Consider the following 25,162-nt stretch of genomic DNA (forward strand, 5'->3'; position numbering starts at 1 on the left):
AGAGTGCCATCCCTGTCTGTGCCATCTCTCACTCAGTGGGCCATAGAAAGCCTATTTATTTTTTTTCTTGATTTGGGTTCTAAAATCTACCTGAAAAAATCACTACATCAATCAGTGGGAGAAAAATATTGGCCTCAGGGCTTGTGTGCCACTCCTGACTCCTGTGTGTGCCATCTCTCAGTCAGTGGGCCATATAAAGCCTATTTATTTTTTTGCTTGATTTGGGTTCCAAAATCTACCTGAAAAAATCACTACATCAATCAGTGGGAGAAAAATATTGGCCTCAGGGCTTGTGTGCCACTCCTGACTCCTGTGTGCATCATCACTCACTCAGTGGGCCATAGAAAGCCTATTTTTTTTTTGCTTTATTTGGGTTCTAAATTCTACCTGAAAAAATCAATAAATCAATCAGTGGGAGATTAATATTGGCCTTTGGGCTTGTGTGCCAGACCTAAGCGTGCCATCTCTCTCTCTCAGATAGTGGGCCATAGAAAGCCTATTTATTATTTTTTTAATTGGGTTTATAAATTTTCCCTGAAAAAAAAAAAAAAGTGGGAGATTAATATTGGCCTCTGGGCTTGTGTGCCAGTCCTGAGGGTGCCATCTCTCTCACAAATAGTGGGTTCTAAATTCTACCTGAAAAAATCAATAAATCAATCAGTGGGAGATAAATATTGGCCTCTGGGCTTGTGTGCCACTCCTGACTCCTGTGTGCGTCATCTCTCACTCAGTGGGCCATAGAAAGCCTATTTTTTGTTTTATTTGTTTTCTAAATTCTCCCTGAAAAAATCATTTTATTTTATTTGGTTTCTAAATTCTTCCTGAAAAAATCATTTTTTTTATTATTTCTTTTTTTTAAAGTCTCCCTAAAAAAAAAAATCAAATCAGTGGGAGATTAATATTGCCCTTTCTGCTTGTGTGCCAGTCTTGACTCCTGGGTGTGCCATCTCTCTCTCTCTCTCCAATTGTGGGCCATAGAAAGCCTATTATTTTTTTTGCTTGATTTGGGTTCCAAAATCTACCTGAAAAAATCACTACATCAATCAGTGGGAGATAAATATTTACATTTGTGCTTCAGTGACAGTCCTGCGTGTGTGGCATCTCTCTCATTTGTTGCCACCAAAAACAGAGTGTGTAACATTGTGCCTGATTTTCCTTGCGGTCTCACCCACCTGTAAAGGGGTAGCTAAATCATACTGAAGTTATAGCTCACCGTGTAAGTTGTGTGACAGCAACAAATACCGTTAGTTTGGTTACGTTTTTAAAACAATGAGGAAGTCTGGTGGAAGAGGTCGTGGCCGGGGGCGTTCATTGTCAGCTGGTAATGAGGGTAGTGGAAGTGGTGGAGCATCAGGTGGTCGTGGGAAAAAAAATATTGCACCTAAGTCTGGAGCTGTGGAGCCAGGTTCGTCGTCTGGCTACACAAGGCCTCGAACGCTCCCTTTTCTGGGAGTAGGAAAACCGCTTTTAAAGGCGGAGCAGCAAGAGCAAGTTTTGGCTTATCTTGCTGACTCAGCCTCTAGCTCTTTTGCCTCCTCTCGTGAAACTGGTAAATGTAAAAGCAGCGCGTCGTTAGTGGATGTTCACGGTCAGGGACAAGTCGCTTCCTTGTCCTCTTCAGCAAAAACAACAACAGAGAAGAATGCAGCAGGCGACACAACGGGTTACTCCATGGAGCTCTTTACACATACCGTCCCTGGCTTAGAAAGTGAAGCAGTTAACAGTCCATGCCCATTACAAGTTGAATCTGACATGGAGTGCACTGATGCACAGCCACAGCCAGACTACTATGCTGGTCCTTTGACTCAGACCACAACATTGCCCTCGCAGGGTAGTGATCAAGAATCAGACCCTGATGAGACTATGTTGCCCCATCACGAACGCTATACCACCGACCGACACGGTGACACAGATGAAGTTGCACACGAGCTACAAGAAGAGGTAATAGATGACCCAGTTCTTGACCCCGATTGGCAGCCATTGGGGGAACAGGGTGCAGGCGGCAGCAGTTCTGAAGCGGAGGAGGAGGAGGAGGAGGGGCCGCAGCAGGCATCAACATCGCAACAGGTTCCATCTGCCGGGCCCGTATCTTGCCCAAAACGCATGGCAAAGCCAAAACCTTTTGGAGGACAGCGTGGCCATCCGGTTAAAGCTCAGTCTGCAGTGCCTGAAAAGGTATCCGATGCTAGAAAGAGTGCAGTCTGGCATTTTTTTAAACAACATCCAATTGATCAGCGCAAAGTCATCTGTCAAAAATGTTCAACTACCTTAAGCAGAGGGCAGAATCTGAAAAGTCTCAATACAAGTTGCATGCATAGACATTTAACCACCATGCATTTGCAAGCTTGGACTAACTACCAAACGTCCCTTAAGGTTGTAGCACCCTCGGCCAATGAAGCTAGTCATCAACGCAACATCCCTTCCGGCAGTGTAGGGCCACCATTTTCCGCACCACCTGCAGTATCTGTGCAGGTTTCTTTGCCAGGCCAAAGCAGTCAGGGTCAGGGAATCACCAGTTTCGTAGTAGGAAACACTGCATCTAGGGCACCGGCGGCAACAATACCATCTCCCACCGTCTCTCAGTCTGCCATGTCCACCGGCACCCCCGCTAGTTCCACGATCTCCAGCTCTCCAGTCCAGCTCACCCTACATGAGACTATGGTTAGAAAAAGGAAGTACTTAGCCTCGCATCCGCGTACACAGGGTTTGAACGCCCACATAGCTAGGCTAATCTCGTTAGAGATGATGCCCTACCGGTTAGTTGAAAGCGAAGCTTTCAAAGCCCTGATGGACTACGCTGTACCACGCTACGAGCTACCCAGTCGACACTTTTTTTCCAGAAAAGCCATCCCAGCCCTCCACCAGCATGTTAAAGAGCGCATCGTCCATGCACTCAGGCAATCTGTGAGCACAAAGGTGCACCTGACAACAGATGCATGGACCAGTAGGCACGGCCAGGGACATTACGTGTCCATCACGGCACACTGGGTGAATGTTGTGGATGCAGGGTCCACAGGGGACAGCAAGTTTGGGACAGTTCTGCCTAGCCCACGGTCTAGGAAACAGTTGGCTGTAGCCGTTCGCACCCCCTCCTCCTCCTCCTCGTCCTCCTGCAGAACCGAGAGCTCGTCCACAGACCGCAGTCGCACAACTACTCCATCCGCAGCTGCCACTGTTGCACACCAGGTCTCCCATTATAAGGCAGCTACTGGCAAACGTCAGCAGGCTGTATTGGCTATGAAGTGTTTGGGCGACAACAGACACACCGCGGAAGTTCTGTCCGAGTTCTTGCAGAAAGAAACACAGTCGTGGCTGGGCACTGTAGATCTTGAGGCAGGCAAGGTAGTGAGTGATAACGGAAGGAATTTCATGGCTGCCATCTCCCTTTCCCAACTGAAACACATTCCTTGCCTGGCTCACACCTTAAACCTGGTGGTGCAGTGCTTCCTGAAAAGTTATCCGGGGTTATCCGACCTGCTCCTCAAAGTGCGTGGACTTTGCTCACATATCCGCCGTTCGCCCGTACACTCCAGCCGTATGCAGACCTATCAGCGTTCTTTGAACCTTCCCCAGCATCGCCTAATCATAGACGTTGCAACAAGGTGGAACTCAACACTGCACATGCTTCAGAGACTGTGCGAACAGAGGCGGGCTGTTATGTTTTTGTGGGAGGATACACATACACGGGCAGGCAGTAGGATGGCAGACATGGAGTTGTCAGGTGTGCAGTGGTCGAAGATTCAAGACATGTATCAAGTCCTTCAGTGTTTTGAGGAATGCACATGGCTGGTTAGTGCAGACAACGCCATAATAAGCATGAGCATCCCCCTAATGCGTCTGCTGATGCAAAGTTTGACGCACATAAAGGATCAGGCGTCTGCAGCTGAGGAAGAGGAAAGCCTTGATGACAGTCAGCCATTGTCTGGCCAGGGCAGTGTACAGGACGAGGTAGCGGGCGAAGAGGAGGAGGAGGACGAGGAGGATGATGGGGATGATTATATTTTTAATGAGGAAGCTTTTCCGGGGCCACTGGAAATTGTTGGCGCGGCAATGCCGGGTTCTGGTTTTTTGAGGGACACAAGTGACGTGGATTTGCCTGAAACTGCCCCTCAACCAAGCACAACCGCAGATTTGAGAACTGGAACTTTGGCCCACATGGCGGATTATGCCTTACGTATCCTCAAAAGGGACACACGCATTACTAAAATGATGAACGATGACGATTACTGGTTGGCCTGCCTCCTTGATCCTCGCTATAAAGGCAAATTGCAAAATATAATGCCACATGAGAACTTGGTACTAATATTAGCAACCAAACAATCAACTCTTGTTGACCGTTTGCTTCTGGCATTCCCTGCACACAGCGCCCGTGATCATTCTCACACGAGCTGCAGGGGCCAGCAGACCAGAGGTGTTAGAGGGGCAGAAATCAGAAGTGGCGTTGGCCAGAGGGGTTTTCTGACCAGGTTGTGGAGTGATTTTGCTATGACCGCAGACAGGACAGGTACTGCAGCATCAATTCAAAGTGACAGGAGACAACATTTGTCCAGTATGGTTACAAACTATTTTTCATCCCTTATTGATGTTCTCCCTCAACCGTCATTCCCATTTGATTACTGGGCATCCAAATTAGACACCTGGCCAGAATTGGCAGAATATGCATTGCAGGAGCTTGCTTGCCCGGCAGCTAGTGTCCTATCAGAAAGAGTATTCAGTGCTGCAGGCTCAATACTAACAGAAAAAAGGACTCGTCTGGCTACCCAAAATGTAGATGATCTAACCTTCATTAAAATGAACCACAACTGGATTTCGAAATCTTTTGGCCCACCTTGCCCGGCTGACACCTAGCTTTCCTATGAAAAGGTCTTGCCTGTGGACTATTCTGAATGACTTTTCCAATCTCGTAATTTTCTGCACCTGATTGTCCAGCATACGACATGTTTACACCTCACTAAATGGCCAAACTCCCCACACGGGGCCGTGGTATCGCCACTTGGCGCCAGCACCCGTGAGAGTGCTGTTTGTCTGAAGAGGTGGGTGTGATCGCTTTTGGTCGACGGCACTGCCACTGGGTCCCACATAGTACAATAAAGTGTCTCTGGCAGTGGTGGTGCGCATCCAATGTCAGACACACCGTTGTAATATGAGGGGCCCTGGGCCTGTACCGCCGGCCACAAGACAGTTCCCCCCCAGCTCAAACAGTGCTCTACCACTTGCAAAATTATCTCTCACAGCTCCACCAACATTTAGTCTATGCGCTGACATCCTTCAATGCCTGGCACTGACAATACCATTGTATTGACATTTTTGTTATGTTAGGCCTTCGAAGCCTGTCTGCGGTCCCTCCTTCCACTAGGCCTCCACTGACCATTGTACTGCTGCCCGTGTACCCCTGGAACCAATTTTAAATTGCCAACAGCCCTATTTTTTTATGTTAGGCCTTCGAAGCCTGTCTGCGGTCCCTCCTTCCACTAGGCCTCCACTGACCATTGTACTGCTGCCCTTGTACCACTGGAACCAATTTTAAATTGCCAACAGCCTATTTTTTTTATGTTAGGCCTTCGAAGCCTGTCTGCGGTCCCTCCTTCCACTAGGCCTCCACTGACCACACCACTGCTGCCCGTGTACCCACGGAACCAATTTAAAATTGCCTACAGCCATGTGTTATTATGTTAGGCCTTCGATGCCTGTCTGCGGTCACTCCTTCCACTAGGCCTCCACTGACCACACCACTGCTGCCCGTGTACCCCTGGAACCAATTTAAAATTGCCTACAGCCAGCCCAATTTTTTTATTTTAGGCCTTCGATGCCTGTTTGCGGTCACTCCTTCCACTAGGCCTCCACTGACCACACCACTGCTGCCCGTGTACCCACGGAACCAATTTAAAATTGCCTACAGCCATGTGTTAATATGTTAGGCCTTCGATGCCTGTTTGCGGTCACTCTTTCCACTAGGCCTCCACTGACCACACCACTGCTGCCCGTGTACCCACGGAACCAATTTAAAATTGCCTACAGCCATGTGTTATTATGTTAGGCCTTCGATGCCTGTCTGCGGTCCCTCCTTCCACTAGGCCTCCACTGACGACACCACTGCTGCCCGTGTACCCCTGGAACCAATTTAAAATTGCCTACAGCCAGCCCAATTTTTTTATTTTAGGCCTTCGATGCCTGTCTGTGGTCCGTTCTTTCTACTACTACTACACTGACCAGGCCACTGCTGCCCGTGTTCCCCTGGAACCAATTTAAAATTGCCTACAGCCATGTGTTATTATGTTAGGCCTTCGATGCCTGTCTGCGGTCACTCCTTCCATTAGGCCTCCACTGACCACACCACTGCTGCCCGTGTACCCCTGGAACCAATTTAAAATTGCCTACAGCCATGTGTTATTATGTTAGGCCTTCGATGCCTGTCTGCGGTCCCTCCTTCAACTAGGCCTCCACTGACCACACCACTGCTGCCCGTGTACCCCTGGAACCAATTTAAAATTGCCTACAGCCAGCCCAATTTTTTTATTTTAGGCCTTCGATGCCTGTCTGCGGTCCGTTCTTTCTACTACTACTACACTGACCAGGCCACTGCTGCCCGTGTTCCCCTGGAACCAATTTAAAATTGCCTACAGCCATGTGTTATTATGTTAGGCCTTCGATGCCTGTCTGCGGTCACTCCTTCCACTAGGCCTCCACTGACCACACCACTGCTGCCCGTGTACCCCTGGAACCAATTTAAAATTGCCTACAGCCATCTGTTATTATGTTAGGCCTTCGATGCCTGTCTGCGGTCCTTCCTTCCAATAGTTCTCCACTGACCAGACCAATGCTGGCCGTGTACCCCTGGAACCCAGCTGAAAGTGCATGTAGCCTCCTTTTTTTCTTTGTTTTATATTTAGAAAGCCCAGATGAACTACGCTGTGCAACGGTTCAAGCTACCCAGTCGACATTTCTTTTGCGAGAAAAGCCATCCCAGCCCTCCACCGGCATGAAAAAGTCTGCATTGTCATAGCACTCAGGCAATCAAACAGTAGAAAGGTGCACCTGACAAGAGACGCATGCACCAGTAGGCATGTCCACAAAAAGTTACGTGTCCATTACGGCGCACTGGGTTAATGTGTTGGATGCATGGTCCACAGGGGACAGCCTACAAAGTCTGTCTGCAGTCCCTAATTCCAATTTTCCTCCGCTGACCACACCACTGCTGCCCGTGTAACCCTGGAACCAATTTTACAGTGTCTACAGCCTAATTTTGTTATGTTAGGCCTACTACGCCTGTCTGCGGTCCCTCCTTCCAATACTCGTCCACTGACCACACCACTGCTGCCCGTGGACCCCTGGAACCTATTTTTAATTGCATAGAGCATCCTTTTTTTAATAGTAGGCGTACAAAGTCTGTCTGCGGTCCACTATTGAAATTGTCCTCCACTGCCCAGAGCACTTGTGTACCCCTGTAACTTTTTTAAGCTGCAGTGAGCCACATTTTTGGTTTAAGTCCTACTACCTGTGTCTGTCTGCGCCACTCAATTCAGCTGTGTTCCTTTGAAAAAAGCTGAGCGTCAATAGTCTTGTTTTCAGCCTCTAAGAATTTTAAAAAAGCATTGGGGGTACAACTTTGGTAGGGCCTACTAACGGTGTCTGCCTCCCCAAGGTGTGCCCCAGGTTTCCTCGCCATTGCTTCGATCTTAATGCTCTCGTTTAGTAGTTGTTGGAAACTACACTGCATTAGGCCTACAAATTGGGTATGGGGTGTAGAGAGATGGTGTGTTCCACTCCAAGGTGTTCCCCAGGTTTCCTCTCCATTGCTTCGATCTTCATGCTCTCGTTTAGTAGTTGTTGGAAACTACGCTGCATTAGGCCTACAAATTGGGTATGGGGTGTAGAGAGATGGTGTGTTCCACTCCAAGGTGTTCCCCAGGTTTCCTCTCCATTGCTTCGATCTTCATGCTCTCGTTTAGTAGTTGTTGGAAACTACACTGCATTAGGCCTACAAATTGGGTATGGGGTGTAGAGAGATGGTGTGTTCCACTCCAAGGTGTTCTCCAGGTTGCCTTTCCTGATCTTCGATCTTCCGGCTCTCGTTTAGTAGTTGTTGGAAACTACACTGCATTAGGCCTACAAATTGGGTATGGGGTGTAGAGAGATGGTGTGTTCCACTCCAAGGTGTTCCCCAGGTTTCCTCTCCATTGCTTCGATCTTCCGGCTCTCGTTTAGTAGTTGTTGGAAACTACGCTGCATTAGGCCTACAAATTGGGTATGGGGTGTAGAGAGATGGTGTGTTCCACTCCAAGGTGTTCTCCAGGTTGCCTTTCCTGAGCTTCGATCTTCTGGCTCTCGTTTAGTAGTTGTTGGAAACTACACTGCATTAGGCCTACAAATTGGGTATGGGGTGTAGAGAGATGGTGTGTTCCACTCCAAGGTGTTCCCCAGGTTTCCTCTCCATTGCTTCGATCTTCATGCTCTCGTTTAGTAGTTGTTGGAAACTACGCTGCATTAGGCCTACAAATTGGGTATGGGGTGTAGAGAGATGGTGTGTTCCACTCCAAGGTGTTCTCCAGGTTTCCTCTCCATTGCTTCGATCTTCATGCTCTCGTTTAGTAGTTGTTGGAAACTACACTGCATTAGGCCTACAAATTGGGTATGGGGTGTAGAGAGATGGTGTGTTCCACTCCAAGGTGTTCTCCAGGTTGCCTTTCCTGATCTTCGATCTTCCGGCTCTCGTTTAGTAGTTGTTGGAAACTACACTGCATTAGGCCTACAAATTGGGTATGGGGTGTAGAGAGATGGTGTGTTCCACTCCAAGGTGTTCCCCAGGTTTCCTCTCCATTGCTTCGATCTTCCGGCTCTCGTTTAGTAGTTGTTGGAAACTACGCTGCATTAGGCCTACAAATTGGGTATGGGGTGTAGAGAGATGGTGTGTTCCACTCCAAGGTGTTCTCCAGGTTGCCTTTCCTGAGCTTCGATCTTCTGGCTCTCGTTTAGTAGTTGTTGGAAACTACGCTGCATTAGGCCTACAAATTGGGTATGGGGTGTAGAGAGATGGTGTGTTCCACTCCAAGGTGTTCCCCAGGTTTCCTGTCCATTGCTTCGATCTTCATGCTCTCGTTTAGTAGTTGTTGGAAACTACACTGCATTAGGCCTACAAATTGGGTATGGGGTGTAGAGAGATGGTGTGTTCCACTCCAAGGTGTTTCCCCAGGTTTCGTCCACATTGCTTCGGTCTTCCGACTCTCGTTTAGTAGTTGTAGAAAACTACACTGCATTAGGCCTACAAATTGGGTATGGGGTGTAGAGAGACGGTGTGTTACACTCCAAGGTGTTCCCCAGGTTTCGTCCACATTGCTTCGATCTTCCGACTCTCGTTTAGTAGTTGTTGAAAACTACACTGCATTAGGCCTACAAATTGGGTATGGGGTGTAGAGAGATGGTGTGTTACACTCCAAGGTGTTCTCCAGGTTGCCTTTCCTGAACTTCTATCTTCAGGCTCTCATTAAATTGTGGTTAAATGGAACAACTGCATTTGGCGTACTAGTTGGTTTGGGGCCTACTATCGGTGTCTGCCACTCCTTGCTATTGTCCTGGTTTCCTGTCCTGAAATTCCATTTTCAGGCTCTTGTTAAGTAGTTGTTAATGTTAGACTGCATTTGGCCTACTAGTTGGGTTGGGGCCTACTATCGGTGTCTGCCACTCCTTGCTGTTCTCCTCCACTGAACAAAGCTGTGCCGCCTGTTTACTACGGTTGCCAATTTTGAACTGCATTTCGACTACTTACTGATTTGGGCCTACTCTCTGTGTCAGCCTCTCATTCCAGTTGTCCTCCACTGCAATGCCCCCTGGTTAGTCCTGTGTTACCAATTTTGAACTGCATTTAGCCAACTTTATTCTTTGGGCCTATATCTGTGTTTCCTCCTCATCCTGCCCATTGCCCAGCCAGTGATAGATGAGTCTGCTGGTACATTGACCCATAACGCAAAATTCCCCGTGCACGCTACACAGCAAGATTGTGACCCTGCTGAAAGTCAGGTTCCTCTTCCCGCATACCATACCACCTTACACGGGGACAAAGAGGAAGGTGCAGATGAAAGTGCAGGTTCCTTCATCAGGTGGAGGGAGGAATACTAGTTGGCGACGTCACTGGCACAGGGCCTCTCATAGTACGCAAAAGTGTTGCTGCCGGTGGGAGGCGCCCCCGCCGTGCAAACACACTGCTGTACTTTGAGGGGCCCTGTGCCAGTGCCAATGCCAACGAGTGGGCCCCCCCTGCTTGCTCAGGATCACAGCACTTGCAAAGTTGAAATACTTACCTCTCCCTGCTCCACTGCCGTGACGTGGTCCAGATTTACTGGGCCCACTAATTACTTGAACCAGCCCTACCCCCCACAACTTTAGCCAAATGACCCCCAATTTAAAATGCCTTCCAATTATTATAAGCTAAATTACGATTGACAAGCTTCTGTAACAAGAATGGATGTTTTTGCCATTAAAATGGGCAGTGTAGGTGTTTTCCTGGCCTCCACTCACTGCCGACTATGCTCCCCCATTGACTTGCATTGGGTTTCGTGTTTCGGGCGATACCCGACTTTTCGCCATAATCGGCCGATTCCACTCGACTCGACTTCTAAGATAGTCGGGTTTCGCGAAACACGACTCGACTCTAAAATGGTCAAGGTCGCTCAACACTAATGGTGGGATTTGTTAAAGTGTTTGATTTCCTCAATGTGGAAAATTGAGATAAGTGTTAAATTATTCGGTGCAATCAGATACCTGATAATAAGCCTGGGTCACTGGGATGTATCTAACAAAGCTCTGATTTAGGGAACTATTGCCTCTGTTCACACTTTTTGGTAGTGCATAATTGAATGGCAGTGAACATTAACATTGAGATGTCTTTAGTCAGGTTTTGAGCTAAAAACCAAAAGCCACTTTATTTTCTTAGTACCTTTGTTGGTGCTTAAAGTGCGATTACATGAATCTTATCTACTTTCTGTGCAAAGTTGAATACGATCTATTTTTCTCTATAGCCTTTTTTCTCATACAGTTTTTTGTGACCTTTTGGCTGGCATAAAATAATCATGGAGTGATTGGAGTTTTTAGGCCATGTTCCCATGCATTGTAAATACTGTTTTCTCTTCCATTACATAACTCATGTGCTTTTGACCTCTTAGTGGCAGAGCCAATTTTCACCTTTATGACCAAGCCGAATTTTAATATTCTTACCAGGACTACTTTATGTGGTAATAACCCTGGAACACTTCAATGGATCCCACAGATTTTGAGATTTTATTTATTAGAAATTTTTCCAACTAAATTTACAAATCCATTTTTTTGAAGTGACTTTGAGGGGCCTATATGATAGAAGATACTCAAAAGTGACACCGTTCTAAAAACTGCACCTCTTAACAATATGCTCCGTACATGTTCAGCGCATGTCGTGTCTCTCCCTTTAATGTTGGCTCCAGCACTGAGCTCACATGTTTCCCAGCACATGTCAGCTGATTTGAACTTCTGACTTGTGCCCCTAACAACAGCGGATGGAATCGCGATCCACTTGCGGCTGTTAAACTATTAAATGCGTCTGTCAATCTCTCACCATTGGGTTGGCATGACAACCTGGGGTCTGCAGAAGCGGTCAGCACTCGTAGCAAATGAGCATTTTTGCTACACACAGGCGATTTTATCATTGCCTGCGTGTAGCAGAGGTGATCAGGAGATTGCAGCTTCTAGTCTCCCATGGAGACTGTTGAAGCAAGTGAAAAATAAAAAAAATGTTTTTAAAAATATTAAAAAAATAAGAAAATTATAAAAGTACAAATCAGCCCCTTTTGCCCCATTCAAAATAAAACAATTTAAAATAAAAAAAATACACATATTTGATATCGCCACGTTCAGAGTTGGCCAATCTATCAAGATATAAAAATAATTAATCCGATAGGTAAACGGTGCAGCAAAAAAAAAGGCAAAACAACAGAATTACGTTTTTTGATCGCTGCAACATTGCATTAAGATGCAATAATGGGTGAGCAAAAGATGATATCTACACCAAAATAGTATCATTAAAAACGTCAGCTTGACAAGCAAAAAATAAGCCCTCACCAAGCCATAGATCATGAAAAATGGAGACGCTCTTAGTTTTGGAAAATGATGCATTTTTTTAACAAAATTTGGATTTTTTTTCACCACTTAAATAAAAAAGAAGCCATACATGTTTGGTATCTACCAACTTGTAATGACCTGGAGAATCATAATGGCAGGTCAGTTTTAGCATTTGGTGAACATGGTAAAGTCGGGATCGACCGAAACACGAAACCCAATGCAAGTCAATGGGGCAGCATAGTCGGCAGTGAGTGGGGGCCAGGAAAACACCTAGAGTGCCCATTTTAATGTCAAAACCATCCATTCTTCTTAATGAAGCTTGTCAAGCGTAATTTACCTTATAATAATTGGAAGGCATTTGAAATTGGGGGTCATTTGGCTAAAGTTGTGGTGGGTAAGGCTGGTTCAAGTAATTAGTGGGCCCAGGAAATCTGGACCACGTCACGGCAGTGGAGCAGGGAGAGGTAAGTATTTCAACTTTGCAAGTGCTGTGAACCTGAGCAAGCAGGGGGGGCCCACTCGTTGGCATTGGCACTGGCACAGGGCCCCTCAAAGTACAGCGGTGTGTTTGCACGGCGGTGGCGCCTCCCACCGGCAGCAACACTTTTGCGTACTATGAGAGGCCCTGTGCCAGTGACGTCGCCAACTAGTATTCCTCCCCCCACCTGATGAAGGAACCTGCACTTTCATCTGCACCTTCCTCTTTGTTACCGTGCAAGGTGGTATGGTATGCGGGAAGAGCAACCTGACTTTCAGCAGGGTCACAATGTTGTTGTGTAGCGTGCACGGGGAATGTTGCGTTATGGGTCAATGTACCAGCAGACTCATCTATCACTGGCTGGGCAATGGGCAGGATGAGGAGGAAACACAGATATAGGCCCAAAGAATAAAGTGGGCTAAATGCAGTTCAAAATTGGTAACACAGGACTAATCAGGGGGCATTGCAGTGGAGGACAACTGGAATGAGAGGCTGACACAGAGAGTAGGCCCAAATCAGTAAGTAGTCGAAATGCAGTTCAAAATTGGCAACAGTAGTAAACAGGCGGCACAGCTTTGTTCAGTGGAGGAGAACAGTAAGGAGTGGCAGACACCGATAGTAGGCCCCAACCCAACTAGTAGGCCAAATGCAGTCTAACATTAACAACTACTTAACGAGCGCCTGAAAACGGAATTTCAGGACAGGAAACCAGGAGAACAGCAAGGAGCGGCAGACACCGATAGTAGGCCCCAAACCAACTAGTACGCCAAATGCAGTTGTTCCGTTTAACCACAATTTAATGAGAGCCTGAAGATAGAAGTTCAGGAAAGGCAACCTGGAGAACACCTTGGAGTGGAACACACCATCTCTCTACACCCCATACCCAATTTGTAGGTCTAATGCAGCGTAGTTTCCAACAACTACTAAACGAGAGCATGATGATCGAAGCATTGGCGAGGAAACCTGGGGAACACCTTGGAGTGGAACACACCATCTCTCTACACCCCATACCCAATTTGTAGGCCTAATGCAGCGTAGTTTCCAACAACTACTAAACGAGAGCATGATGATCGAAGCATTGGCGAGGAAACCAGGGGAACACCTTGGAGTGGAACACACCATCTCTCTACAGTGGAACACACCATCTCTCTACACCCCATACCCAATTTGTAGGCCTAATGCAGCGTAGTTTCCAACAACTACTAAACGAGAGCCGGAAGATCGAAGCAATGGAGAGGAAACCTGGGGAACACCTTGGAGTGTAACACACCATCTCTCTACACCCCATACCCAATTTGTAGGCCTAATGCAGCGTAGTTTCCAACAACTACTAAATGAGAGCCGGAAGATCGAAGCTCAGGAAAGGCAACCTGGAGAACACCTTGGAGTGGAACACACCATCTCTCTACACCCCATACCCAATTTGTAGGCCCAATGTAGCGTAGTTTCCAACAACTACTAAACGAGAGCCGGAAGATCGAAGCTCAGGAAAGGCAACCTGGGGAACACCTTGGAGTGTAACACACCATCTCTCTACACCCCATACCCAATTTGTAGGCCTAATGCAGCGTAGTTTCCAACAACTACTAAACGAGAGCCGGAAGATCGAAGCAATGGAGAGGAAACCTGGGGAACACCTTGGAGTGTAACACACCATCTCTCTACACCCCATACCCAATTTGTAGGCCTAATGCAGCGTAGTTTCCAACAACTACTAAACGAGAGCCGGAAGATCGAAGCAATGGAGAGGAAACCTGGGGAACACCTTGGAGTGGAACACACCATCTCTCTACAGTGGAACACACCATCTCTCTACACCCCATACCCAATTTGTAGGCCTAATGCAGCGTAGTTTCCAACAACTACTAAACGAGAGCCGGAAGATCGAAGCTCAGGAAAGGCAACCTGGGGAACACCTTGGAGTGGAACACACCATCTCTCTACACCCCATACCCAATTTGTAGGCCCAATGCAGCGTAGTTTCCAACAACTACTAAACGAGAGCCGGAAGATCGAAGCTCAGGAAAGGCAACCTGGGGAACACCTTGGAGTGTAACAAACCCTCTCTCTACACCACGGAAGGGCTGATTCTTAGGAAGGAAGGCTGTCGGAAAGAAGCAGGGCGCGTCCGAGGGTGATTTTATTCTTATTAGGTATATACTCACCCTCGGACGCTCCCTGCTTCTTTATTTGTAATGAATGTTTATTTGCAATGTGGTTTTGACTTACTCTATTTTTTTGGTAAATAATGATTTTATTATTTTCATTGTTTTGCATCTTCTTGGCAATAATATAAAGAAGACGCGACAGGACAACACTCGGTGGATGCCATATCTGTGTTTAAAATTGAAAAAACCTTTCAGTTAACTACTTGCAGGAGAAAGTTATTGTAGCTGGTGGCCACTTTTAGTACTGTACCAGATTTTTGTTGTATGTGTTTGTTTTTAATGTTAAAATGTCTGCATTTGATATCTCTCCAGTATTTTCTTTTTTATAAGCAAAATACTTATTTTTATATTTTCTGATGTTGGTTCCAGGGGTACACGGGCAGCAGTGGTGTGGTCAGTGGAGGCCTAGTGGAAGGAGTGACCGCAGACAGGCATCGAAGGCCTAAAATAATAACACATGGCTGTAGGCAATTTTAAATTGGTTCCAGGGGTACACGGGCAGCAGTGGTGTGGTCAGTGGAGGCCTAGTGGAAGGAGTGACCGCAGACAGGCATCGAAGGCCTAAAATAATAACACATGGCTGTAGGCAATTTTAAATTGGTTCCAGGGGTACACGGGCAGCAGTGGTGTGGTCAGTGGAGGCCTAGTGGAAGGAGTGACCACAGACAGGCATCGAAGGCCTAAAATAATAACACATGGCTGTAGGCAATTTTAAATTGGTTCCAGGGGTACACGGGCAGCAGTGCCCTGGTCAGTGTAGTAGTAGTTGAAAGAATGGACCGCAGACAGGCATCGAAGGCCTAAAATAAAAAAATTGGGCTGGCTGTAGGCAATTTTAAATTGGTTCCAGGGGTACACGGGCAGCAGTGGTGTGGTCAGTGGAGGCCTAGTGGAAGGAGTGACCGCAGACAGGCATCGAAGGCCTAAAATAATAACACATGGCTGTAGGCAATTCTAAATTGGTTCCAGGGGTACACGGGCAGCAGTGGTGTGGTCAGTGGAGGCCTAGTGGAAGGAGTGACCGCAGACAGGCATCGAAGGCCTAAAATAATAACACATGGCTGTAGGCAATTTTAAATTGGTTCCAGGGGTACACGGGCAGCAGTGCCCTGGTCAGTGTAGTAGTAGTTGAAAGAATGGACCGCAGACAGGCATCGAAGGCCTAAAATAAAAAAATTGGGCTGGCTGTAGGCAATTTTAAATTGGTTCCAGGGGTACACGGGCAGCAGTGGTGTGGTCAGTGGAGGCCTAGTGGAAGGAGTGACCGCAGACAGGCATCGAAGGCCTAAAATAATAACACATGGCTGTAGGCAATTTTAAATTGGTTCCAAGGGTACACGGGCAGCAGTGGTGTGGTCAGTGGAGGCCTAGTGGAAGGAGTGACCGCAGACAGGCATCGAAGGCCTAAAATAATAACACATGGCTGTAGGCAATTTTAAATTGGTTCCAGGGGTACACGGGCAGCAGTGCCCTGGTCAGTGTAGTAGTAGTTGAAAGAATGGACCGCAGACAGGCATCGAAGGCCTAAAATAAAAAAATTGGGCTGGCTGTAGGCAATTTTAAATTGGTTCCAGGGGTACACGGGCAGCAGTGGTGTGGTCAGTGGAGGCCTAGTGGAAGGAGTGACCGCAGACAGGCATCGAAGGCCTAAAATAATAACACATGGCTGTAGGCAATTCTAAATTGGTTACAGGGGTACACGGGCAGCAGTGGTGTGGTCAGTGGAGGCCTAGTGGAAGGAGTGACCGCAGACAGGCATCGAAGGCCTAAAATAATAACACATGGCTGTAGGCAATTTTAAATTGGTTCCAGGGGTACACGGGCAGCAGTGGTGTGGTCAGTGGAGGCCTAGTGGAAGGAGTGACCACAGACAGGCATCGAAGGCCTAACATAACAAAAATGTCAATACAATGGTATTGTCAGTGGCAGGCATTGAAGGATGTCAGCGCATAGACTAAACATTGGTGGAGCTGTGAGATAATTTTGCAAGTGGTAGAGCACTGTTTGAGCTGGGGTGGGGGGAAACTGTCTTGTGGCCGGCGGTACAGGCCCAGGGCCCCTCATATTACAACGGTGTGTCTGACGTTGGGTGCGCACCACCACCGCCAGAGACACTTTATTGTACTAGGAGGGACCCAGTGGCAGTGCCATCGACCAAAAGCGGGCTCACCCACCTCTTCAGACAAACTGCACTCTCACGGGTGCTGTCGCCAAGTGTCTATACCACGGCCCCGTGTGGGGAGTTTGGCCATTTAGTGAGGTGTAAACATGTCGTATGCTGGACAATCAGGTGCAGAAAATTACGAGATTGGAAAAGGCATTCAGAATAGTCCACAGGCAAGACCTTTTCATAGGAAAGCTAGGTGTCAGCCGGGCAAGGTGGGCCAAAAGATTTCGAAATCCAGTTGTGGTTCATTTTAATGAAGGTTAGATCATCTACATTTTGGGTAGCCAGACGAGTCCTTTTTTCTGTTAGTATTGAACCTGCAGCACTGAATACTCTTTCTGATAGGACACTAGCTGCCGGGCAAGCAAGCTCCTGCAATGCATATTCTGCCAATTCTGGCCAGGTGTCTAATTTTGATGCCCAGTAATCAAATGGGAATGACGGTTGAGGGAGAACATCGATAAGGGATGAAAAATAGTTTGTAACCATACTGGACAAATGTTGTCTCCTGTCACTTTGAATTGATGCTGCAGTACCTGTCCTGTCTGCGGTCATAGCAAAATCACTCCACAACCTGGTCAGAAAACCCCTCTGGCCAACGCCACTTCTGATTTCTGCCCCTCTAACTCCTCTGGTCTGCTGGCCCCTGCAGCTCGTGTGAGAACGATCACGGGCGCTGTGTGCAGGGAATGCCAGAAGCAAACGGTCAACAAGAGTTGATTGTTTGGTTGCTAATATTAGTTCCAAGTTCTCATGTGGCATTATATTTTGCAATTTGCCTTTATAGCGAGGATCAAGGAGGCAGGCCAACCAGTAATCGTCATCATTCATCATTTTAGTTATGCGTGTGTCCCTTTTGAGGATACGTAAGGCATAATCCGCCATGTGGGCCAAAGTTCCAGTTCTCAAATCTGCGGTTGTGCTTGGTTGAGGGGCAGTTTCAGGCAAATCAACGTCACTTGTGTCCCTCAAAAAACCAGAACCCGGCCTTGCCGCGCCACCAATTTCCAGTGGCCCCGGAAAAGCTTCCTCATTAAAAATATAATCATCCCCATCATCCTCCTCGTCCTCCTCCTCCTCTTCGCCCGCTACCTCGTCCTGTACACTGCCCTGGCCAGACAATGGCTGACTGTCATCAAGGCTTTCCTCTTCCTCAGCTGCAGACGCCTGATCCTTTATGTGCGTCAAACTTTGCATCAGCAGACGCATTAGGGGGATGCTCATGCTTATTATGGCGTTGTCTGCACTAACCAGCCGTGTGCATTCCTCAAAACACTGAAGGACTTGACACATGTCTTGAATCTTCGACCACTGCACACCTGACAACTCCATGTCTGCCATCCTACTGCCTGCCCGTGTATGTGTATCCTCCCACAAAAACATAACAGCCCGCCTCTGTTCACACAGTCTCTGAAGCATGTGCAGTGTTGAGTTCCACCTTGTTGCAACGTCTATGATTAGGCGATGCTGGGGAAGGTTCAAAGAACGCTGATAGGTCTGCATACGGCTGGAGTGTACGGGCGAACGGCGGATATGTGAGCAAAGTCCACGCACTTTGAGGAGCAGGTCGGATAACCCCGGATAACTTTTCAGGAAGCACTGCACCACCAGGTTTAAGGTGTGAGCCAGGCAAGGAATGTGTTTCAGTTGGGAAAGGGAGATGGCAGCCATGAAATTCCTTCCGTTATCACTCACTACCTTGCCTGCCTCAAGATCTACAGTGCCCAGCCACGACTGCGTTTCTTTCTGCAAGAACTCGGACAGAACTTCCGCGGTGTGTCTGTTGTCGCCCAAACACTTCATAGCCAATACAGCCTGCTGACGTTTGCCAGTAGCTGCCCCATAATGGGAGACCTGGTGTGCAACAGTGGCAGCTGCGGATGGAGTGGTTGTGCGACTGCGGTCTGTGGACGAGCTCTCGCTTCTGCAGGAGGACGAAGAGGAGGAGGAGGGGGTGCGAACGGCTACAGCCAATTGTTTCCTAGACCGTGGGCTAGGCAGAACTGTCCCAAACTTGCTGTCCCCTGTGGACCCTGCATCCACCACATTTAGCCAGTGTGCCGTGATGGACACGTAACGTCCCTGGCCATGCCTACTGGTCCATGCATCTGTTGTCAGGTGCACCTTTGTGCTCATAGATTGCCTGAGTGCATGGACGATGCGCTCTTTAACATGCTGGTGGAGGGCTGGGATGGCTTTTCTGGAAAAAAAGTGTCGACTGGGTAGCTCGTAGCGTGGTACAGCGTAGTCCATCAGGGCTTTGAAAGCTTCGCTTTCAACTAACCGGTAGGGCATCATCTCTAACGAGATTAGTCTAGCTATGTGTGCGTTCAAACCCTGTGTACGCGGATGCGAGGCTAAGTACTTCCTTTTTCTAACCATAGTCTCATGTAGGGTGAGCTGGACTGGAGAGCTGGAGATCGTGGAACTAGCGGGGGTGCCGGTGGACATGGCAGACTGAGAGACGGTGGGAGATGGTATTGTTGCCACCGGTGCCCTAGATGCAGTGTTTCCTACTACGAAACTGGTGATTCCCTGACCCTGACGGCTTTGGCCTGGCAAAGAAACCTGCACAGATACTGCAGGTGGTGCGGAAAATGGTGGCCCTACACTGCCGGAAGGGATGTTGCGTTGCTGACTAGCTTCATTGGCCGAGGGTGCTACAACCTTAAGGGACGTTTGGTAGTTAGTCCAGGCTTGCAAATGCATGGTGGTTAAATGTCTATGCATGCAACTTGTATTGAGACTTTTCAGATTCTGTCCTCTGCTTAAGGTAGTTGAACATTTTTGACAGATGACTTTGCGCTGATCAATTGGATGTTGTTTAAAAAAATGCCAGACTGCACTCTTTCTAGCATCGGATACCTTTTCAGGCATTGCAGACTGAGCTTTAACCGGATGGCCACGCTGTCCTCCAACAGGTTTTAGCTTTGCCACGCGTTTTGGGCAAGATACGGGCCCGGCAGATGGAACCTGTTGCGATGTTGATGCCTGCTGCGGCCCCTCCTCCTCCGCTTCAGAACTGCTGCCGCCTGCACCCTGTTCCCCCAATGGCTGCCAATCGGGGTCAAGAACTGGGTCATCTATTACCTCTTCTTGTAGCTCGTGTGCAACTTCGTCTGTGTCACCGTGTCGGTCGGTGGTATAGCGTTCGTGATGGGGCAACATAGTCTCATCAGGGTCTGATTCTTGATCAGCACCCTGCGAGGGCAATGTTGTGGTCTGAGTCAAAGGACCAGCATAGTAGTCTGGCTGTGGCTGTGCATCAGTGCACTCCATGTCAGATTCAACTTGTAATGGGCATGGACTGTTAACTGCTTCACTTTCTAAGCCAGGGACGGTATGTGTAAAGAGCTCCATGGAGTAACCCGTTGTGTCGCCTGCTGCATTCTTCTCTGTTGTTGTTTTTGCTGAAGAGGACAAGGAAGCGACTTGTCCCTGACCGTGAACATCCACTAACGACGCGCTGCTTTGACATTTACCAGTTTCACGAGAGGAGGCAAAAGAGCTAGAGGCTGAGTCAGCAAGATAAGCCAAAACTTGCTCTTGCTGCTCCGGCTTTAAAAGCGGTTTTCCTACTCCCAGAAAAGGGAGCGTTCGAGGCCTTGTGTAGCCAGACGACGAACCTGGCTCCACAGCTCCAGACTTAGGTGCAATATTTTTTTTCCCACGACCAGCTGATGCTCCACCACTACCACTACCCTCATTACCAGCTGACAATGAACGCCCCCGGCCACGACCTCTTCCACCATACTTCCTCATTGTTTTAAAAACGTAAACAAACTAACGGTATTTGTTGCTGTCACACAAATTACACGGTGAGCTATAACTTCAGTATGATTTAGCTACCCCTTTACAGGTGAGTGAGACCACAACAAAAATCAGGCACAATGTTACACACTCTGTTGTTGGTGGCAACAAATGAGAGAGATGCCACACACGCAGGACTGTCACTGAAGCACAAATGTAAATATTAATCTCCCACTGATTTGATTTTTTTTTTTTTTTTCAGGGAGACTTTAGGAAAAAAAAAAAATAGAATAAAATGATTTTTTCAGGAAGAATTTAGAAACCAAAGAAAATAAAATGATTTTTTCAGGGAGAATTTAGAAAACAAATAAAACAAAAAAAGGCTTTCTATGGCCCACTGAGTGAGAGATGACGCACACAGGAGTCAGGAGTGGCACACAAGACCAGAGGCCAATATTTATCTCCCACTGATTGATGTAGTGATTTTTTCAGGTAGATTTTGGAACCCAAATCAAGCTAAAAAAATAATAGGCTTTCTATGGCCCACAATTGGAGAGAGAGAGAGAGATGGCACACCCAGGAGTCAAGACTGGCACACAAGCAGAAAGGGCTATATTAATCTCCCACTGATTTGTTTTTTTTTTTTTTTTTTTTCAGGGAGACTTTAGGGAAAAAAAAAATAGAATAAAATGATTTTTTCAGGAAGAATTTAGAAAACAAATAAAACAAAAAAAGGCTTTCTATGGCCCACTGAGTGAGAGATGACGCACACAGGAGTCAGGAGTGGCACACAAGCCCAGAGGCCAATATTTATCTCCCACTTTTTTTTTTTGTTCCAGGGAAAATTTATAAACCCAAAAAAAATAATAAATAGGCTTTCTATGGCCCACTATCTGAGAGACAGTGAGAGATGGCACGCTTCGGACTGGCACACAAGCCCAAAGGCCAATATTAATCTCCCTTTTTTTTTGTAAGGGAGAATTTATAAAACCAAAAAAAAATAAATCAATAGGCTTTCTATGGCCCACTATTTGTGAGAGAGATGGCACGCTCAGGACTGGCACACAAGCCCAGAGGCCAATATTAATCTCCCATTTTTTTTTTTTTCCAGGGAAAATTTATAAACCCAATAAAAAAAAAATAAATAAATAGGCTTTCTATGGCCCACTATCTGAGAGAGAGAGATGGCACGCTTAGGACTGGCACACAAGCCCAAAGGCCAATATTAATCTCCCTTTTTTTTGTAAGGGAGAATTTATAAAACCAAAAAAAAATAAATAAATAGGCTTTCTATGGCCCACTATTTGTGAGAGAGATGGCACGCTCAGGACTGGCACACAAGCCCAGAGGCCAATATTAATCTCCCACTTTTTTTTTTTTTTCCAGGGAAAATTTATAAACCCAATAAAAAAAATAAAAAATAAATAGGCTTTCTATGGCCCACTATCTGAGAGAGAGAGATGGCACGCTTAGGACTGGCACACAAGCCCAAAGGCCAATATTAATCTTCCTTTTTTTTTGTAAGGGAGAATTTATAAAACCAAAAAAAAATAAATAAATAGGCTTTCTTTCTATGGCCCACTATTTGTGAGAGAGATGGCACGCTCAGGACTGGCACACAAGCCCAGAGGCCAATATTAATCTCCCACTTTTTTTTTTTTTCCAGGGAAAATTTATAAACCCAATAAAAAAAAAATAAATAAATAGGCTTTCTATGGCCCACTATCTGAGAGAGAGAGATGGCACGCTTAGGACTGGCACAGAAGCCCAAAGGCCAATATTAATCTCCCACTGATTGATTTATTGATTTTTTCAGGTAGAATTTAGAACCCAAATAAAGCAAAAAAAAAAAAAATGGGCTTTCTATGGCCCACTGAGTGAGTGATGATGCACACAGGAGTCAGGAGTGGCACACAAGCCCTGAGGCCAATATTTTTCTCCCACTGATTGATGTAGTGATTTTTTCAGGTAGATTTTATAACCCAAATCAAGCAAAAAAATAAATAGGCTTTCTATGGCCCACTGAGTGAGAGATGACACAGACAGGGATGGCACTCTAGCAGAAATGTCAATCTTAATCTCCCACAAAAAAAAAAAAAAAACAGGGAGTGTCCTTCAATTACTATCTCCCTGCAGTAATCTCAGCCAGGTATGGCAGGCAGCAATAAGGAGTGGACTGATGCACAAATTAAATAAAAAGTGTGTACAAACCAAAAAGATAGCTGTGCAGAAAGGAAGGAACAAGAGGATTTGTGCTTTGAAAAAAGCAGTTGGTTTGCACAGCGGCGTACACACAGCAATGCAGCTATCAGGGAGCCTTCTAGGGCAGCCCAATGAGCTACAGCGCTGAGGGGGAAAAAAAAAAAATGTAGCTTCCACTGTCCCTGCACACCGAAGGTGGTGTTGGGCAGTGGAAATCGCTACAGCACAAGCGGTTTGGTGGTTAATGGACCCTGCCTAACGCTATCCCTGCTTCTGACGAAGCGGCAGCAACCTCTCCCTAAGCTCAGATCAGCAGCAGTAACATGGCGGTCGGCGGGAACTCCCCTTTATAGCCCCTGTGACGCCGCAGACAGCAAGCCAATCACTGCAATGCCCTTCTCTAAGATGGTGGGGACCAGGACCTATGTCATCACGCTGCCCACACTCTGCGTTTACCTTCATTGGCTGAGAAATGGCGCTTTTCGCGTCATTGAAACGCGACTTTGGCGCGAAAGTCGCGTACCGCATGGCCGACCCCGCACAGGGGTCGGATCGGGTTTCATGAAACCCGACTTTGCCAAAAGTCGGCGACTTTTGAAAATGAACGACCCGTTTCGCTCAACCCTAGTCTGGACTGGTGTTTCCTTAACATTGATCAGATTTGGATTCAATAATAACCTAATCTCCTTTATAATGGCCCTATATCAGAATCCCACAGCAAAAATTTATACAAATAATCATACATCTGCCCTTTTTTCCATAACTAATGGAACAAGGCAAGGCTGCCCCCTATCTCCCCTGCTTTTTGTAATGGCAATGGAGCCTCTTGCCCAAGATATTAGGCAGAATGACAACATTAAAGGCATATGTACCCTATCACGCCAGCATAAAATCACTCTTTTTACTGATGACATTTTGCTCACCCTTACGGACCCTATAGTGTCCATAAAAAAAGTCCTCAAAATGCTTAAGATATTTTCATCCCTCTCGCAATTTCAAATCAATGGAGGAAAATCCAACATTTTACATATTAATCTAAGCGAAAAACAAATCCAAAAACTAAAAGAAATATCACATATTAACTGGGCACAAAAAGAAATAAGCTACTTGTTAGGAGTCGAGTTTCCTCTGCTGCACAGGGGGAATCTCGATCCGTGTCTGCTGCGGTCTCCCATTCGGTATCGGCCGCAGTGGGCTCTGCTCAGCGGAGACGTCGCTCTCAGCGTTTCGCTGGGGCTGATTCGGTGCATAGGGTCACTACTGCCTTTTCTGGCTTTCCTATGGTACCCTGCACTGATCTGCGGCGAGCGAGCCTCTCTGGGACTAAGTCCTTGTTTACTCACACTGAGCATGCCCAGGGCAGGGTCTCCCATTGGAGGTCGAGGGCCACATGTTCGGTCACATGCTCAGGTGCTGCAGTACATTCCATTGGTCCTTCTGGAAGGTCCTGAAAGGGCAAAACATGCTCAGGTACTGCAGCACTTTCCATTGGTCCTTCTGGAAGGTCCGGAAAGGGCAAAAACTTCAGTAGCAGCTTCCTGTGCTGCAACTATATAAACTGCGCATGACCGCACGGCCATGCGCTAGTATCATCTTTTGCTATATGCTTTGCGCCAATGTGGTCATGTGTTTGTATGTGTTCAGGGACCCGGCTGAAATAAGCCCCTAGAATGCTGGCACCTCCGGCGAGGAGATTGTGTATAAGTGTGTTCAGGGACCCGGCTGAAATAAGCCCCCAGAATGCTGGCTCCTCCGGCGAGGAGATTGAGTATGCATGCATGACCACTCACTGCTCACATCTGGGTAGTTGGCCTGTGCCTCTGTGAAAGTCTAACAGGGCACAGAGCTCACCTCTCGTGGTTACTCTGTGAAGCTAACAGAGTTAGTATATACCGCCATATAGAGCCGCCATTATTTAGCAGCAGGTACTTTCCTGCATGGTGGATCCCGGGTTGCGAACGCACTAATTCCTTTTAATAAACAATATATTTGGTGCGTTCCGCCAACCCTAACAGTATACTAGCGCCAGGATCTGGCTAAGTAATGGCGGATGAACAGCGATTGCAGGGGTACATCCAGCTGCTGGAGGGCCGGTTGGCGTCTCTTGAGCTTGCAACCTCGGCGGTGGATGTTACCGCAATAGCTGTTCAGGCTGCTAGCATGGCTGCAGCAGCTTTACCCACTGCCACCTCTGTTCCGACCCTATCTCACCTTCCTTTGCCTGAGAGATACTCTGGGGACAGTAAGTCCTGTAGGGGTTTCGTGAGCCAATGTGGTATACACCTCGAGCTTCTGGCTGCACGTTTCCCTACT

General features: G+C 47.2%; 1 protein-coding gene across 4 annotated transcripts in view; it reads left to right on the forward strand.

The window, feature by feature from the left end:
* Nucleotides 1-25,162, forward strand: part of LINGO2 (leucine rich repeat and Ig domain containing 2) — a 2,506,396-nt gene that overhangs the window by 2,387,590 nt on the left and 93,644 nt on the right. The gene's annotated exons all lie outside the window — the stretch shown is intronic.

The sequence above is a fragment of the Ranitomeya imitator genome, chromosome 1 (genome assembly GCF_032444005.1).
Source record: "Ranitomeya imitator isolate aRanImi1 chromosome 1, aRanImi1.pri, whole genome shotgun sequence".
NCBI lineage: Eukaryota > Metazoa > Chordata > Amphibia > Anura > Dendrobatidae > Ranitomeya > Ranitomeya imitator.